This window comes from Apteryx mantelli, chromosome 8 (genome assembly GCF_036417845.1).
Source record: "Apteryx mantelli isolate bAptMan1 chromosome 8, bAptMan1.hap1, whole genome shotgun sequence".
Classification (NCBI taxonomy): Eukaryota; Metazoa; Chordata; class Aves; order Apterygiformes; family Apterygidae; genus Apteryx; species Apteryx mantelli.
The window spans coordinates 41,528,355-41,546,237 of NC_089985.1; positions in this window are offsets into that span (position 1 = coordinate 41,528,355).

The window sequence follows — 17,883 nt, forward strand, 5'->3', positions numbered from 1 at the left end:
CCAAATGCCTTCTTCCACTGACATTTATATTCATCTAATTAGCAGATACGCGCAATTAGAAGACAAGACCAACCGAAGGTGGAAAGTATTTGCGGCGTTAATTGGTCTCCATAGTTCTGTTTATAGTCGGGGAAAGTTGTATTTAAAGATTAAAACATACTTAATTGGCACATATCTGACACATCCTTCTAAAATACCCTCTCCTACGTCCACAGCTTCTATCATTAAATAGACTGTCAGAACCTTTTAGTAGCTATTAGTGTAACTAAACTTATTCTCAACAAGTGACAATTTTTCTAATATTTGCCTTGTCTACTCAGAGAAGTTAGACCACTTTAAATAATTACTTTAACATTTGGTTTAATTACATTTGTTCAGCTCTCTAATGTGCACTGCTTTTAAATGGGGGACTCCGCAAACCATCCATTTTTTTAAAAATAAGCTCACAGTTTAGTTTCTTCTAGATAAGCTGAAAAAGACTTTGGTTGCATTTATTGTTCCTCATCAGCTTTCTCTGCATTATCACAGCCACTTCTTTTCTGGAGCAATGCTGCTTTTGGGAGGTTTTTGAGGACCCACTCCTGGAATACCCCTACGAAAGCTAAGGGATGATGGAAGCATTGGCTCTCTCACACAAGCAGCTCACCCTATTCTCAGGATATTGTTAAGTAATCACCATAAATTACATCCTCAGAACTCAAAATATTTTCCTCAAGCAAGCCCTTTGCTTTTGGGATGGATCAAATGTCGCCAAGTAACACATAATTAAAAATATTTATATATACAGAGATGTTTTCAGGGAAAGCCTTAGCCCCACGTCAGCCTCCTGTCCCATTACACATCGAGGCTGCATTGCACTCCACATATATTTTAGGAACAAAATACAAACATTTCTCACTCAGAGCCTTGAAGTGCTGCTTGCCAAATGGCATGGGCAGCTTCCTTGGTTATAAGAAAGCATTTGTTTACACAAACGGATTTCTCAGTCACCTGCCTGCTGCTGGTACTTGGGATTTTTCACTCAAAGGGAGGTCACAGCATCTCTGTTGTGCTGGTTTTGCAAGGATTGTGCATCTTCCAATTCCACTGTGCTATTCTGAGTTTCATATATAAAGAGCTCTACACTCTAGGATCACACCTTGAGTTAAGCACACATAAAACAGATTCAAAGTATTTTAGTATCAACTCAGAAGTAAACTGATTACCGTGTGTATGTGGTCACTGAAAGCTATACTTACTGAGCTCTGCCTATCAAGAAATCACAGGTCAAGGACGCGGGACGCTCTCCAGCTCCTCTCTGGACCGCTGCATGCTTTGGCTGCACACAGCGTGCCTGCGTGTTTGGCATTTGCAATCAAGATGCCATACAATTAGCCACACAGGTCAAAAGTCCAAATGACAGTACTGTCTGTGGAACATAAGATTTCAGAATTCACAGTTTCCAGGCACTTCTGGCCATAAGACAGTACTTCAATTCAAAACATTAAGAAAGGTTCTTAAAATGCCAAAAGAAAAAAAAAAAAAGGAGCTTTTACCCAGAGGGAGAGTCCTAGCGCCATGCCTGCAAACAGCCGTCTTAGTCACGCGAAAGAACAGCACTGTCAGGATGGAGAAGTTACCTAGGTTTAAGTGTTATTTGAAAAGCAAACTCATTAATCAACACGTTCAAGCTGGTGACTTTAGCCTCACCTAACAGGCACAGCAAGCAGTGCTGCGGAAAGCGCAGCCTGCGTGTTTACCTGGCAGCTCTCTCTTCCGCAGCCCTCTCCCCATCCCTCAGCAGGACCTGATTTACCATCCCCCCCGGGGGAACGGGGCACCTGGGAAGCCCTGGGTCCACAGTCTGACCGTGCCTGGCTCTCGTTGTGCCTGTCTGAGGAACCCGGAGCTAGAACACCTACGAAATGCAGTCACTAAGGCTTTTGGCAGCTTGCCGGCAAGCGAGCGCTCGTCTATGGGAAAAGTAGGCAGGAAACGAGACTGTGTGCACAAGAGGGCTGGCGACATCCGTGGCAAAACAGGCAGGCTCTCTCTGGGGAAAAATAGAAGAAAACATTCAACTCAAACGAGCACACAGCCAAAAAGCTTGGCGTCTTAGAGATGTGTAGCTCCAGGTGGGTTCCCAACAGGTTCAACAATATCTTGTGGAGTCACCCCTTACATGGGAGCTTTCTTCTTCTGAAGGGGCATCAGCCACATCTCTCCCCTGTACCCAGCTGTCTAATTTCACAGGGCTTACAAGAAGATAAGGATTTTTAGACCCTTGCTGCTCTGTTAAATCTGCTTGATACTGGCCAATGCGTTCACGGTGTGTTGAAGGGAGGGACGGCTGCATCTGAAAGCTTTGCACATGTCTTGCTGCCTTAGGAAACTCAACCAAAAAGCATCTTCTAGCTGGAATGCATTTGTAGATAGAAGCGCAGGTAGGAAGAGCTAGAGGAAAAAGCACTCGGTGAAGAAAACATTTTTCAGTTTGGTTTGGGCTGACAAGCAAAGTTGACTTCTGCTGTCCAGCACTGCTGGAAACAGGGAGCCTCCCGACCACAGCACCGGTACATGGATAAAGCTGTCTTGCACGGGGACAGGCAAGTCACCCCACCGTCGGGAGCGCAGGTCTCCTGGCGTAGCTGCGCTAACGCGAGAGACTTCTCTCCAGCGCCGCTGCTGCGTTGGGGAATCACACCGCTTCTCATCCTGCCCTAGACGAAACAAGGAGCAAGTTCACCCCACGGTCAGCTCGGAGAGAGGCAGGTGGCACCGTCTGGGGCTTTGCTACTCGCCAAATGTCGGCCCTGCGGCAAAACTTTCTGCTGGAGAAACATTCATGCGTGTTCGGTGATACTGGACTGCAATCAGTCCTGAAAATCTGAACCGCAAACAATCATTGCCGGGGGATTAAATAGCCAAAGATTTTTAGCTTTGCACTTCTGCTTCCAATCAAGGACATAACTATTATTTCAAGACTTCCAGATCACGGAGATAGCACACGCTGCTCTCGGGACGGTCATCCTGCTAACGCTGTTTGCTTATGCACTCATTAGACACTAGCAGACAACCAGAGAGCAATTCAAACCCGCACAGACGACCTCCAAGAGCTAGCGTTTGGGATCGAATAGATTAATGCAGTTCTACGCTTTTGCATGGCAGAGGCTGGTTTTCTCCGTTAGCATTTAACACTGGAGCAAAACCAACGTTTCCACCACCCAGAGAAATGGGCTGCTGGGGCTATTTATGGCTGCAATATGCGGCGACGTTACTTGGCTGACGCTGGCCTATAGATAACCTACCTAAGGAACCGCTCCTGCACTCCTTACCAAAAGAGGAGCTGAGTGCTTTGTGACATGCTACACTCTTAGGCTATTTTCAAGCTTTGCCAACAGCTGTCGGCTGTCTGCTTATTAAGCAAGGATAGGAAATGCAGCAAGTTCAAGGTGGGGGGAGAAGAATTCATTTGGGTCCTTGTTCCATTCCCGAGATCTAATTTTTCCAACATTTTAACTTAAGAACCTTTATAAAACTGATCTGCTGATTTTCTCCAGATGCGTATGTTACTTTGCTGCCAGAGTGTACGATATACTGTGAAGAGGAGGTTGCTCAGCTTCCTGCTGAAGGACTTTGAGATGGATCTTTTCCCAGGCTATACTAAATACTGTGGGTTCTTGTGCAGAAAACATTACATTTGCTTCTGAATAAGGTAAAATATGGCCATGATTTCACCTAGAACACAAGAACAACTTCGCTTCATATATCGCATCATATACCACAACGCAACCTCAGCAGCTTTTTGTGCAGTTTGTTCTGGCAAGTGTTTTCATTGGATTTTCAGTTTGCTGCATGAAGATAACAACCATTCAAAATGAGATGCTCTACAGCCAAAATATGACTTCAGTAGAGACAGCTGACAGAATAAAGCGTGACAGTATGACCTGTTCCTTACATTTTTTTTAAGCAGAGAGTATCAGTGAACACACCGTGCTGGGGAGTCTGAAATAACAGGCAAATAGTGGATGAATAACAAGCAACCTACCAAAAACTATAACTTTTGCAATAGCTTTTTTTTCCCTAAATACATACCTTTACAAAGAGGTACCTGATGCTTGCCAAACCTTGATCATTGCACTGCATAAAGTGGGCAGCAAGAAAACAGAGCACTTGTTACTGAGCTCTTTGTGTACTGCCTTTAATTTTTGCATTTAGTGTGTTCATAGTATGTGGATTTCTTATGAGAATAAGTCCCAGAATTAAAGCGCACCAGGGAGAAGGCTAACAGGAACCACCAGGGCAAGTTGGGCAGAGCACAGGAAGAGATACGCAAGCTGCACCACACAGCTTTGCCCTCTTAGATATTCTGCTCATTTCAGCACAGCACTAGAGTTTTTTCACAGCAGAAAAAAAATGCGGTTTTATTATAAGGATTGTAAACAGGTGAATAACAACAGTGTTTTTAAGTATGCATATGGAAAAGCAACAAAACCCAGTACTGCTCTGTGCATTAAAATGTGCAGCTGACAAGTGAAATAAATCATGCAGACACAAAACTTGGCTTGGAGGTTAAGCGAGACTAATCGAGCCTCGCCTGTCCTCCCTTGAATGCCAAACAAGCTGCAAAGCAAGGGTTCTTCCTTAACGGCAAACAAGGTTAAAGATACTTTTGGTCCAGAAAAGCTTCGCTGATACTTTAAAAAGCAGAAGGTCAGGTAGACCAAACTACTTTCAGCACTTTTGTGGGGCTTGTTCCTATCACCAATTCTCCATCTGCCCTTTGGCCAGGGCTCCTGAGGTGCAGGAGCCTCCGGCAGCTGCTCCACGCCAGGGGCTGGGCGGCAGCACCGGATACCCAGGAGCCGCCCTTCACCAGCGCTCTCGACCAGCTTCTCTGGTCCCGCTCGCCCTTAGGAAGGGAGTTGCAGCTGCATTCGCAATCTGAAAAGAGAGAGAAGGAAAAGAGGAGAAAAAAAAGTGGCTGTCCGCACAGAGCAAGGCTCGGGGCGCACGCTGCAGCGCGCAGCCGGGCTAAAGCAAACAAGGTCTACGGGTCACCTCGCCACATGCCCACCACAGATTAAAATAACGCAGACAGTTAGCACTGCTGAGCCGAGAAGTTCAGCCTGTAACACGTGCCCCGCTTTGCTCAATTCGCCGCAGAGACCGACCCCGTCCCGCCGGGGCAGCGCTGCTCCTGGGGAGAGGCACATTCCCGCGCTTGCCGAGGAGCCCTCGCCGGAGCTGCTCTGGCATCGGCCTGGCCGGGGCTGGGGCGGCTCCGTGGCCGTGGGCCTCCGCCAGCACCCACAGCAGCGTTTCTCACCGTTACCACTGGGGAAATTCGCAGGAGGAACCCGAGGTGCCTTAGCAAAACGGCCAATGGACGCGTGCGGCAGCACCGAGCAGTCTGGGAGGTGCCAAAGCGAAACCGGCCGGGCCAGCGGGTTGCTGTCGAGGCAGAAAGCTGCTCCTCCCTGCCGGCTCGGGCTCACCTCGTGCTTGCACAGGCGTTGCTCCGCTCGGCTGTGGCTGCCCGGCCTGGTGCTGGTGCTGCGCCTCCCACGCGCTGCCGGCTCCTCTCTGCAGGCGGCCTCGGGAACCGGCCCGCTTCCCCCGTCGTGCTGGAAAAAAGCAAACACACCTTTCTTTTTTCCCCACGTTGCTTTTCCTCAGGCTGGATCAGCTCTCCGGCTTGGCTCGCGGAGCAGCCCTGCGGGCGGCAGCGCCAGCACAGGAAGGGGACGGGTTAGGAGAGGAATACGTTAAACCACTATTGCAGCCAAACGTAGGACCTCAGTCTGCGGCAACGTGTTCCTGCGCTCTTAGACCCAGGTCAAGGAGCAGCGTTTCCTCCTGCCCCTGCTCTGTCCGTGCTGCCGCTCATGGGGGGTTTTGCCCCTCGCCCCATGGGCCCGCTCAGCTGCTGCTGTGCCTGCTCCCCGGCCCGGGAAAGGGGCTGCCTTTAAATACGAAACCTCCTCCTCCGAGAGAGGCTGTTGCCTATGGAGGAGTTTTATGTGCAGGAGGGAGGCCCGACACACTTGCTGCTGATTTACTGCTCCATCTCCTAAGGACTTGGCACAAGCGCTGCTCCTCTTCCCAGCCATTTCTTCCCTCCCCGCTTCCTCAGCGCCTTTTCTCCCTCCCTCTTTATGGCAACACACATCTTCTCCAGGGAGAGGCCAGATTTCAGCCATCGCACAAGTGAAAAGGACCCAGTCGTTTCGTGGAGTACGATACAGGGCAGGGAACACATGTGCAGGATGCTCCCCCCCCAGGTCCGGGACGGATCCCAGGAATGGCCACAGCCTCCTGATGTTTCCATAAGCAAATGTATTTCTAGGCTAACACAAAAACGCAACAATCAAAAAAGGGAGGTTTACCATATCTGGGTAGTGTAAAAATCATTACCTTGCCGCATCTTTCGTGATATCTGAGCTAGCCCATTCCTGGCTGCATCGTTTGCTACGGACTCCGACCCCCAAGACATCCACCGACTTAACGGGTTAAGGAAGACTCGCTACTCGAAGCCCAGTCCTGATGCACATGCGTCCTGCAGCGCTTCCTGCCGCTTGCTGTGATCCCTAATACAGACCAGGCAGGCTGGGCCGGGTAGGCCCAGGACAGGCGCTCGGGGCTGCTTTCCAGACGTGAGCACTCGCTTCCACGTGCAGGTGCCTCTCGGACGCGGACGCGCGCTCCAGCTCCCCTTCTCGCCGTTGCCTGCTGGTCTCCGAGCGCCTCGGCTGCGCTCCCAGCCGGCCGCCTTGGCGTTCGCCCCTGCAGAGTGCATTTAAAATACAAGTGATTTGGGGCAGAACTGTGCTAGGCTTTAATGCCCGAGCCAAATCCTCCTTCCCAGCCGAGGCAGGAGCCAGGCGCAGGCAGGACAGAAGTGCTCGCAGGGGGAGAGCCGCGGGCCGGGATTGCCGGCAGAGAGGAGCGCTCCCCAGCGCCTGGGGGGCCGGTCGGGATGACCGGGGCACATCAGCGTGAGCGCGGAGCATGTGAACGAGCATAATTTCCAAGGAGGCAGAGGAGATGCTGAGAGGCGGCGAGGAGAAACCTCCCAAGCACCCGCAGGGGCTCAGGGGAAACCGCAGAAGTGCATTTCCCCGTGCGCGCTACGAACGGGACGCGGATGCACAGAGGTATCGGCTCCAGCGCAGCAAAACCTCACGCACCAAGCGCTGCGAAGGTTTTGCCTCTTCCTTCAGCGTGAGGTCAGGCCTGGTGATCAGCCCGAGCCACTTAACGCTGATGCTGTCGGTCGCTCTTCAGGCACGTATTCCCAGAGGGTGAGCCAGGCACGCACACGGCTTCAGGACGTTGCCAGTGAGTTGCTGAAAGGACATCTGCTTCCACAACCGTACGCGTCCCGGGCGCTCGCCAAGACAGGCTTAATCATACGTGCTGCGGTAGCAGGCTTACCGAGCAGGGAGATACCAGAAAAGCAGGATCCAGCACACTAAAAGCAGGTCACGGATGGGCAGGACGACGGCTCATTAGGGCGACCGCAGGCACCGCATCGGTTTCTGCCCTGCAAACCCGGCCGACCTGCGCGAGGGCCCTCACGCCCAGGCACGGCCCGGGGCTGTCCCGCGCTCGGCTCCTGCGGCCGCTCAGGAGGTTTCTCCGTGGCTTTTGCCGCTCAGCCCAGGACCTGCAGGGAGGCCTCCGACACTCTCCATACACACCGTTTTTAATCGGCGGTGCCAAGCCTACTTCGTTTTCCACTCTAACCTCTGCATCGCTCACTGACCGCCCCGATGCTGGTGCGCTTCGAGGTCACAGCTGCCGTTGGTTTAGATAAAAGGACAAACAAGCCGAGAGCCAGAGCAGCTGCTGCCTCAGATAAGACACGGCGAGAAGCGTCGTCCTGGGGACCCCCGGCGCTCCCGTTCGCGGCGAGAGCGAGCGGTGGCGCAGGGTTTCCAGACCTGTGGCATCGATAGAGGAAGGCCCATTGCCCGTGCAACATCCATTGCTGCACGGCAGGAAACATCGTATGGGGCCACCCCGCTTGCCCGGTTAACCACAGTCACTAAAGATAGACTTTGGAGGACTGTAGGAAGAATCAGGCTTAGACACGACCTTCCTGGTTGAAAAGGCATAGTGGAAATGGGCCAAAAACAGTGGAAGCTTTACACAGACTTTAAGGAGGGGCCAGGCTTTCATGCATAGCTATGAAGAAGGAGATAGAGCCACCCAAGCTTAAAAATAGTCCTCAAGAGCCTCGAGCCCTTTCCGTACAGCCGAGATCTTGGTTTGATCGAGCACTCATGCACGTCTCAGAAATCAAGAGCTGGGACAGGAGAGGTGTGTGCCCCGTCGTCCCGCTTCGCAACCAGCGGCGGCCTCTCGCTGCCCGAGCGTAAACGGAGGAGACGTAGCATTAACGTTTACCGTGGGCGGGCTGCACACGCAAATTACTGCTTGTAAATCGGAGTGCCTCTGATGAAAGACACCGGGAACAAAGCGTCGTTAACAGACTGCCTCAACTCCAGCTGCTACGTGGGGAACGGCACCACCACGGCGTCGGACGCCGGCCCCAGGTGGGCTCTCCTGGGGGCACCCAGGCGCTGCAAGGCGCTCACGCGGCGCCTGCCCTGCGCCGAGCTCCCGGACACCCCTCCGGCACTCACTTCCTTCCTCAAAAACCAAAGCCAGGTCCCTCTGCTGTCCTAAAGAGGTCTTTGTCCACTCCTTAACACGCGGTTCCCTTCCACCGAGGGCTCCTCATGGAGTAGGTCATGCAACGGTTTTCTTGAAGGAATCGCTTTTTTGTCATAGTCCTCAGATAGGACCCATTCAGTTCATAGCTTAGCCTGTTTTAGGTCTAAAACCCAAGCTCTTCTGCTATGAGCCACTTCTCTGTCTTCTGAGCAGCTCTCCAGAGGACCCTGTTCATCTCCAAAACATCTTCCTCCTGCCTCTCTAGGTTAGTCATCTTGCTGGGTGTATCAGCCTCCAGCATCATCCTGCTGTGACCCAGATGGAAGACCAAAAGGGCCAGATCCAAAACAGGACTTGGACACCCAAAACAGGACTTCCATGGAGAACAGGTACCTAAATCCAGGATTGCGACCCTGTAAAAACCCTTCAGCAGCCATCTAGCTCTGGAGATGTCTCAGGTCCAGGGAGACGGCATTTTATCCAAACAGCTTTTCCCATGGGCCCGACGGCTCTGCCTGGATGCACCATCTGCATGGGTTTGGCTGCGGTTTGATAATCTGGCTTCTCTGATGGTGCCGCCAGCAGAAACAATTTCTTGCCCCCTTCTCACTCGTTCTTCCCACAGTACGGTACAGCCACCGTATACATCACACAAATCCTTAAAAGCTTCTTCCCAGTTTTGTTTCTCATCCCTCAGATGAGGCAGAAGTTGGGGACTGTTTGGCTGGGACACAGAAATTAGGTGTTATCCCTGCCCGGGGGCTTTCAGGCTGCGATCGCAGAGGTATCCCAGCAGCGACACCAGGATGGGGAATTCCAATCCGCCCCCCCGTGCCGCTCCTGCCCGCGTGGTGCACGGCGCGGAGGCGTCCCCGTGGCCGCCTGCAGCTGGGCTGGCACCGCTGGGCTCCGCGGCGGCGGCAATGAGCACCTCTGCAAGCAGGAGCTCCGGCAGGCATGCTCATGAGAGCTGGAAACTTTAAGCAAGGGCTGGAAAATACTTGCAGGAAGCAGATGCTGCATTAGCGTGATCTGGGGTTTTCCCTGGAAACCCGGTTACGAAGGTCTGATTCACATGTGCAGCGGGATCCGGGGCTCCCCCGACCTCCCTCCCACCATCCCATCCCCACAGGTTTCCCACCCCGATCAGGACAGGCTGAAAATGCATCTGCTCCAGAGCCCCATGAAGTATAAAATATCCTGTATCAACCGCTTCTCCAGCCAAAAAAACGATGAGAAATTATTCGTTAAGTCTAAGTGTTAGTACAGCTCCCAACCCCACCGCAGAGGAGGGGCGAGTTGTACAGTGCAAGCAATAACACCAGTGCTAGGAATTGCTTTAGTTGCGTGTACTCATGTAACAAGGATAATTATTACATGACTAATTTCAAATCAATCAGAGAAAATTGTCCTCTGCTTAGAGACAGCTCATGAACAGAAAAAGAGGCAAAATTCATCAAATTAATTAGCTGCTAAAGAGTGCTGACGGCTCCTGTAATACATGAAAATAAAACCAGCATGGCTTGCTGCTGCCGCGCTCGACTCACCTTTATGAGCATCACTATTTTTCTTAATGACTGAAGAACAGGTTTCATTTGAAAGACTACTTCGGAAAGAAAGGAATCTTCTAGCATCATGTCCTTGTGGCAGCGACACTGGATTTCTTTGGGAACATATATTCTTAAAAAAAAAAAAATCATTTATTAGAAAATTATGCATATTTTAAACCATTCTACAGACTGAATAAAAAAAAATACCTTTGTTACACGTTCATGTTAAAGAATTAGCCCCCTGATCCCTTCACCTGTTTTCTATTTAATTCTCCACATCCTGGGGTAACTTTGGCTAGAGGCTGGTGACCCTCCTCTTGAGCCCTGCTGAATTCCTGGTATTTTACGGAACAGAAAATCTCCACTCTTTCTAATTCCATTACAGGTGAAGGTGGCTAAGGTGATGGCTGGCTAAGACAGACCCTTCAGGCCCTGTTTTAGTCACGAATAACTTTGATCACATTTAATTCAGCTGTTTCTGGGGAAGAGCTTGGCAAGGGAAAAAAATGTTTTTTCCTCTGTATCACTTTTGCTGGGGTGGGAGCAGGACTGTGTTAGAACAGAGATGTGAAATTTGGCGTGCAGACCACGAAAGGATGAAGGCTTTGTCTTCCACTCTCCTCATGAAAGTCTATCTGGATTTAACCAAATTTTTAGCCTCTGAAAGTTTATATACAGGCTTGCAGAGGCCTTACAAATAATGTTTATGAGCATCGGCCCCGGGGGTCGGTGCACGCAACGGTGCCCGCGCTCCAGATGCCCCAAGCCGGGGCAGGCAGCCTGGCAGCTCGGGAAGGGGTCGCTCCCGGCTCCCGGCTCCTCGCGGGAAGCGGCTCCCAGCAGCAGGGCTGCCCGAGCAGCAAAGCCAAAACCTGGGAGCGGGGGAGGCTCCGAGGGAGGGCGCGAGCCGGCACGTTTCGGGCTGGTCCACGACCCGGTGGCACGTGGCACCGCAAGAGCGCAGGGCACTGCACGGTGCTGCCGGGCGGCCACTGTCCCCTGCGCCGGCACGCGGCCCCACCACGGCCCGGCCCGGCCCCGCCGCGAGGGCCTTTCGCTCTTCCGCAGCTGGTGCGGGGCTGCAGCGGTAGCTACACCCGCTTCGATAACCGCGCACAAGAGTTTTGTGCAATTTAACGTTTTCTCACAGCCCCAGCTTCCGGACGCAAGGATGCTGCAAGGAACTCGTAGCCCCCATTGCCGGAGGGAAAAGCATGAAAATCACTTAAGGGCTACAGCCTTACAAATCTTAACTCGTCCCCAAGTTGGTCTTAAGCTCAAGAGACTTTAAAACAACTGCACGTTTTCAGAGCTGAGAGCGACGCGGCCTGCACAGCTCATTTGGTGCTAACGCAAACCGTCGGCTTCGGAAGCGCAGCGGATGCCGTCCGGCCGACACAAAAGCCGCTTCGCCTGCAGAGCCCGACCGCAGCAGCCGGCCCGGCACGCAAACGCAAACGCTAACCTTTACGCGGCCGGGCTATTTATGGGACGTGCGCCGGCCGGGGGGGGCTGGCGCCTGGCCTAGCACAGGGCTGCCCAGGGACGTCAAACACGGCGCAGGTCTTCGCCCCCTGCCAACCGCGCAAGGACAACTTCGCAAGCGCACCAAGGCGGCTCGGGACAGCTAACACTTCATGTAGCTGGTGGGAACCTCAGCAGAAAATTACGTAGTGGACTTGTGCGTGTGTGCGCGTAACTCACCGGAGGTTCAGGGAACCATGTTGCAGGAAACGAGCAGTAGACGTTATTCACTGGGAAGACATTGCTGACTAGAGGAGTATATTTAGGTGCTGCACACTGAAAAACAGAAACCATGGCCATTCCCGTGTGAAGAACCTCGTAGCTTCCCGCTACGCGCTGCTTCCCGCACTCAGCCTGAGCGGCTCCCTGCCGTCTCTGCGAGCTTGGGGACAGCCAGCAAAGCACCGACGGCTGCGGTGGGCGCACAGGCACGTGCAAACGCTGAGAGGCGCTTACCGAATTTGGTTTTCGACACAAAAAAATCTACCTTGGGCAACTTGGTCATAAAAAGAAAGGCTGCAGCATGTAGTCGCACAGCAAGCTCTCACCGCTCCGCTCGCAGCTGAGACCGGAGCGCGCCCACAGGGCCCGGCACCCTCCAGCTTTCGGCTGCAAGTTGCTTCCTGCGCCTGCTGCGTGCTCATCTCTGCAGCGGCAGGGAGAGCCAAGGAAATCCCCACCGCGGTCAAGCGTGCACGTCTCCCACCCGCTCAGGTGCGCCGTGCCGCTGGCCTTGGGGCCAGCACGTGCGCTGTCCGTGCTTAGCGCAGGAAGAAAACGAGATTCAGACGACCACGGCTCCCCAAGGAAACATGCTCCACCAGGCTGGACGGGTATGGTCAACGCCCTCCGAGGCAGCCGGCCAGGCTGCGCTCTTCCTTTGATCTGAGCCGTCTGGAGGAATGTCATCCGCAAAATGGCATGACACCAGCAGGGATGAGGTTATAATCAGCCCTAAACGACCTTGCGCCCGGCTTCTACACCGAGTCCGTCACGATTAAAAAGATCCCAGCAAGACCTTACTCTTACATGAGAACAGTATTCCTGATCCTGCAATGAACAGTTTGTAGGCACTGAGGAGAACTTGCTAGCGAAAAACAAATTCTAAGTCTTCCTATATTCTAGTTAATTTAAATTTAAGTTCTGAAATGCTAGAAATATTAAACCTCCGTTAAAGAGTGCTAATTTGCCATCAGTTTGCAGTAAAGACTGTATCCGGGAAATTGTTTTCGAAATGAGTGTCCAGATTCTCTGAACACTGACAGTTACTCACGAATTTGGAAAAAATCTCACGGAACATGTACACATTCTGGAAGAAATATTCTTAGAGGTCCTGTTAATAGTAGCTGGTCTCTTTGCTTTGTAAATCTGCTTCTAAATAGGTTGAAACAAAACAAGAAGCCTGTTATATTCAGTGCGGTACCCCCAAGGTCATACGCAGTTGCGGCTTGAAAATTCTCTCTTTCCTCTGCTTGATACGTGGCTACAAGAAGAGTGTCTTAATTTATAACTGAGGATCCTACATGCAAAAACTATTAACAACAACAACCACTGCCTCTGACTGCCAGTGTTTTCCATTCTGATTACAGAGGGCAATAATTTGTCTTTTCTTCAGTATCACATTAGGTCCACGCAGTAAACAAAACCAGATTGGCAAACATGCCGAACAAATGGAATCGCACGTGGCAGCACGCAGTCATTTTAACGAAAAGCTCCTCAGCCTGAGCATGCAAAGCCTGGGACGCAGCCTTGGCTGCGGATCGCTTCCCACAGGGCCATCTGCAAAACCTTTAAGACCTTTCAGGTTCTTCCATGCTGCGTCCCACAGCGGCCATAAATACAGGATGATTATGAGAGAACGGAGCCCCCGAGGCTGTGAAAACTTCTCAGGAAGCACACACAGACAGGCTGGGAAAGGGGAAAAGAGGAGAGGGGCTGAGGCATTTCTCTTCTACGAGGCGAGACAGGAAGGAGCTCATCGGCGGTGACCCTTGCAGCAGTATTGCTGCATTTTTCTGGCCAGGAGAGGGAGTTTCTTGGGGGGGAGTTAGGAGCAGAGAAGCTGTAAGCAGCCAAAATCCAAAATCGGACTAAAAGTGCTGCCTTTCTCCTCCATTTCTGTTGTACTGGATTGTTTAGCTGCCTTCAGGAACCCAGTTGCCATCACAGATTCCAGTTCTCCCAAAGGCAGCACAGCTCAACAGCAGGATGAACGAGGTGAGAACTGGTTTATAGCCCTGATGCTGCAAAAACTAGATGTACGTTGAGCTGAGCACAGAGAAACTGTCCCACTGGATCACCCAGCGGCTTGGATTTAAGCATAGTTACGTAGCTTGCAGATTCAGGACTTGTATTTGTATAATTCAGTACTCAAGCCAGACATCAGAAGTAATCAGGACACGTATTGCAGGCTAGATTTTTCTGTCACTACATGTTACACCTTGGGTATTTTTTTTTTCTTATTGCAATATTACTTTTTTAAAATTAAACATTTTTCTGATGGGCAGGCTCAAGAAGTATCATGTTCTGACCCCTACAAAACACCGAGAGGCCTATCAAACAGGATTTGATGTTAAGCAGTTGGAGCCCACATCCAATCCACTGCTTTCAGCGTTGCTATCCTAGGCTGGCTATTCCCTGCTCCTTTAATTTTTTTTTTCCTTTTAATTGCAGGTCAAGCACCCGTAGATAAGTAGATGATGCACAGCTTAATTTGCTGAGACTCTGTTTCTAGTGTTGCCAAAGCGTTTGGCAGATGCTCAGCAGCTGGAGGCCGGCCAGTTCACCAAACTTAACATCCTAACAATGTTGAATTACAACTGGTTGGACCTGATCATCTCACCCAGGATGCTGAGCCTCCGCTTGCTTTGACTTTATCTTCGTAATTGCCTTGTCTCTTGCTGAGAGTGCGAGGGCTGTTCTTAACTCGCAGTTTGCACTGGAAAGCAAATTGGAGTCCTTTCTAAAAGTACTGCAAAGGTTAACGCTCTCCTACGCACCGTGCAAACCCATAGATGTTTCTGCGCCGGCAGAGCCGTCACAGTGAGCGGCACTTCAGCCGAGCGACCACACAGGCCCCACAGACACAGGAACCAGCCAACAAGGCAACGCTGCCATCGGACAAATCCATATTGATCCCGTTTTAGCGCTGCTGTGCAGTAAACAAGCAAACAAGTGGCCACACACACAGTCTGCACCTGGAGCGTAATTTAGGCATTCTGAGGTTTTACTGGTTTAAGGGTTTTCCATTTCCTTTGAGGACTGATTTTCCAAGAGACGTCACCACTCACCTTCCTGTTGTTGACTCCTTCCCAAGGCGCATCCGACACCCAACAGCGGCAGCGCCCAGGGTGCCCAGCCGTCTGAGAAAATCCTGGCAGAGCTCCTTCCCCGTCCGTGGCGTCTACTCCACGGCCGACAACCGCCGGGATGTGTAACTACAGACCCGGTGGGGTGACTGCGGAGACAGGCGGGGAACAGCTTCCCTTGACACGAAGCGGTGCACGTGCACAGAACGAGCTGGATCGCAGAAAGAGAAGGAAACCTGCTAGGCAGTATTTATCAAGGAAAATTAAAGTCAACCTAGTAACAAGCAGCTTCCGACAACCAAAGGCCAGAGACTTCGCCTTTCTCTGCACAGAGAAGTCTCATATTCCATGGAAGTGCCGCGCTTAAAAAATACAGCGGGTTGCGCCAGGCTCGGACAAACAGCCACAAGATGGTGCTGCGGACGTAGGCAAAGCAGCTCGCTCCCGGTCCTGACCTCCAGATCCCGCTGCGGTCACCGGGAGCAGTCGCTCCGGGTGGCTCTGCTGCAGTCACCTCCCTGTACTCACCTGGCTCGCTGCAAGTCCCCGCTCGCTTGAAGCCGCACGGCAGCCGCACAGGATGGGTCGCCACCGGCTCCCGCACTGCGGCTCGCAGCAGCGTGGGGTCCCGCTCCGGGCAAGGGTCCGCAGCCGGCCTGGATGCGAGCGTTTTTGCAAGAGTTAGTGACGCTCCCGCAGCTACCACCCGATCGCCTCGAGAGAAGGAGCTTCCCTGCTCCTGGCTGAGCTTGCCAGGAAGTGGGATGAGGACCAGCGGGACAACGCGGGTGAGGAAACACGGAGAAACCCCTGGAACAGACCTCGCTCTGCCGTTTTGACAGTCGTTGTGCAGAGCCCTGTTTTCAAAACAAAGGGCTGTGCAAAGGAGAGGCCACTGTATCCTCCGTACCTCAGCAGTCGTTGCTTAAAAGCACACTGTTTAATAACATATTTCTGCTAAGCTAGAAGAGTACGAGGGAGGAATCGCAACGGCTATTTAAAAAAAATACCCGCCAAGCAACAAAAGCAGTGAAAAAGTGACGTTCCCGTATGACAAGAGGTAAATAATGCCCCAAGCCGACCTTTACAGAAACGGACTTACGAGACACTGACAGACAGCGTTTCCATGTCCCGAACTGAACGCGTTCTGACACAGCGGAGCCCTTTCCGCTGACTGCTTCCCGCACGTACACAAGTCTTTCTGGGCCCTTGGCTGGCCACGTTGCTACGTTTTGTGGCAGCCCCTTCGGGCTATTTCATTTCCAGGGGGTTCATGCTTTTTGTGGAAATAAAAAAAAAAATCACTCGTCCATTTTTCCCTTTTCCAGCCCTGCCTTTCATTCTGTTCAAGATTGCCGCCGGCGCCGCCCGGGGCCTGGAGAGCCCCACAGAGCTGACGGAGGCACGGCTCAGCCGGCGGGAGAAGGTGCATTTAGCCCCATAGCTTACAAATACGTAGGGAGCATTTACGTGGCAGCTGCCCAGGTGAGGCAGAAGCTGTTCTGGGGGAAATCAGTGGTGTTTGGACGTGCTCTGTGTTCCTCCCAGGCTCTGCAGTGCTCCTCACAAGGCAATAAAATCAGGTTTATGGTCTGTCTGCACCGAAGTCCGAAATAGCTAGTGACCATCACGCAGTGCACAAGTGCTGTACGAATGGCAGAGAGCGGCAGAAACACTTTTATTTCCCAGGTCATTATGTACCGGGTTGCTCTGACCACAGAAACAAGAGGAAAGTGGAATTGCTCTATGTATCAAAGTTCATCTGAAGCTTCATGTCACCAAAACGTGCAACCAGCCAAAGGTAAAGGGTCAGGCTCCGTTCACCAGGAGCAGCCAGCTCTGGAGACGGGAACAGAAGTCGCCCACTGCCTGTTGCTGGTGGATTCGCAGAAGAGGACAGGTATGCCTGAGTGACAGCCAAGCTCTGCACGTCTCCAAGGAAAAAAGTATTTTCTTCTGGAATTTGCTCCAATTTTTGCGGCTGACTTTTAAGGGCAGGGGTGGATGTGGCCCAGGCACAGCTAAGTGGCGGGAGCCGGTCGCCAGTGCTCCGCCGCCGCGTACAGCGCCTGCTGCCCGGCACCCGGAGCAAGCACGCCGCAGAGCTGCAAGGGGCCGGCGGCAGAGAGGAGCCAGCGGGCAAGGCAAAGGCAAAGCAGGCTTCTGGGATGCAAAATCCCCCCCTCGCAGCCAGGCGAATTCCTGTATTGCGATGCACTGGGCCAATGCCCTCAACTTTTCTTCTTCGCGTACGAGCAAGACTATATAGGCTCTGATTCAGCAAGGTGTTCAAGCATGTATCTCCCTTTAACCATGGCAGCAGTCCTGCAGGGCTGCTCATAAACTAAGAGAGAGGCGTTTGGTTAAGCAGTTTGCTGAATCAGGGGTCTAGGGAATTACTGTGAAGTGCTCTTAAGCAGTGTCGAAAAATGCAAGCAAGAAAGAGGGTAAAAGCAGGACGCTTCAGGCCACGAACTCTTGGGTTGGTATCCATCAAAACAGGCCCACTGAACTCAGTACAGTTAACAGGATTACAGCAGTTTTGGTTCTGGGCAGCTGTTTTTCCCAAAGCATGAAGGAAGTGAGTGTAAAGAGTTTGCAGAGGCTTTGCTGTAGTTACAGGAGATGGTGATTCAACTGCCCATGTCTGTAACCTCTGCCAGTTCCAGCGAAGGAGCCAGCACTAGATAAACTATGATGTAGACACTATGTAAATAAGCTCTTTGGCAAGCACATGCAGAATTAATCATCCAAACAGCTTTTTGGAGAACCCAGCATCACCGTTTGAAGGGCTTTTCAGTCCTGCAGGGCTCCAAGCCCTGCTGCAGCGTACTGAGCGC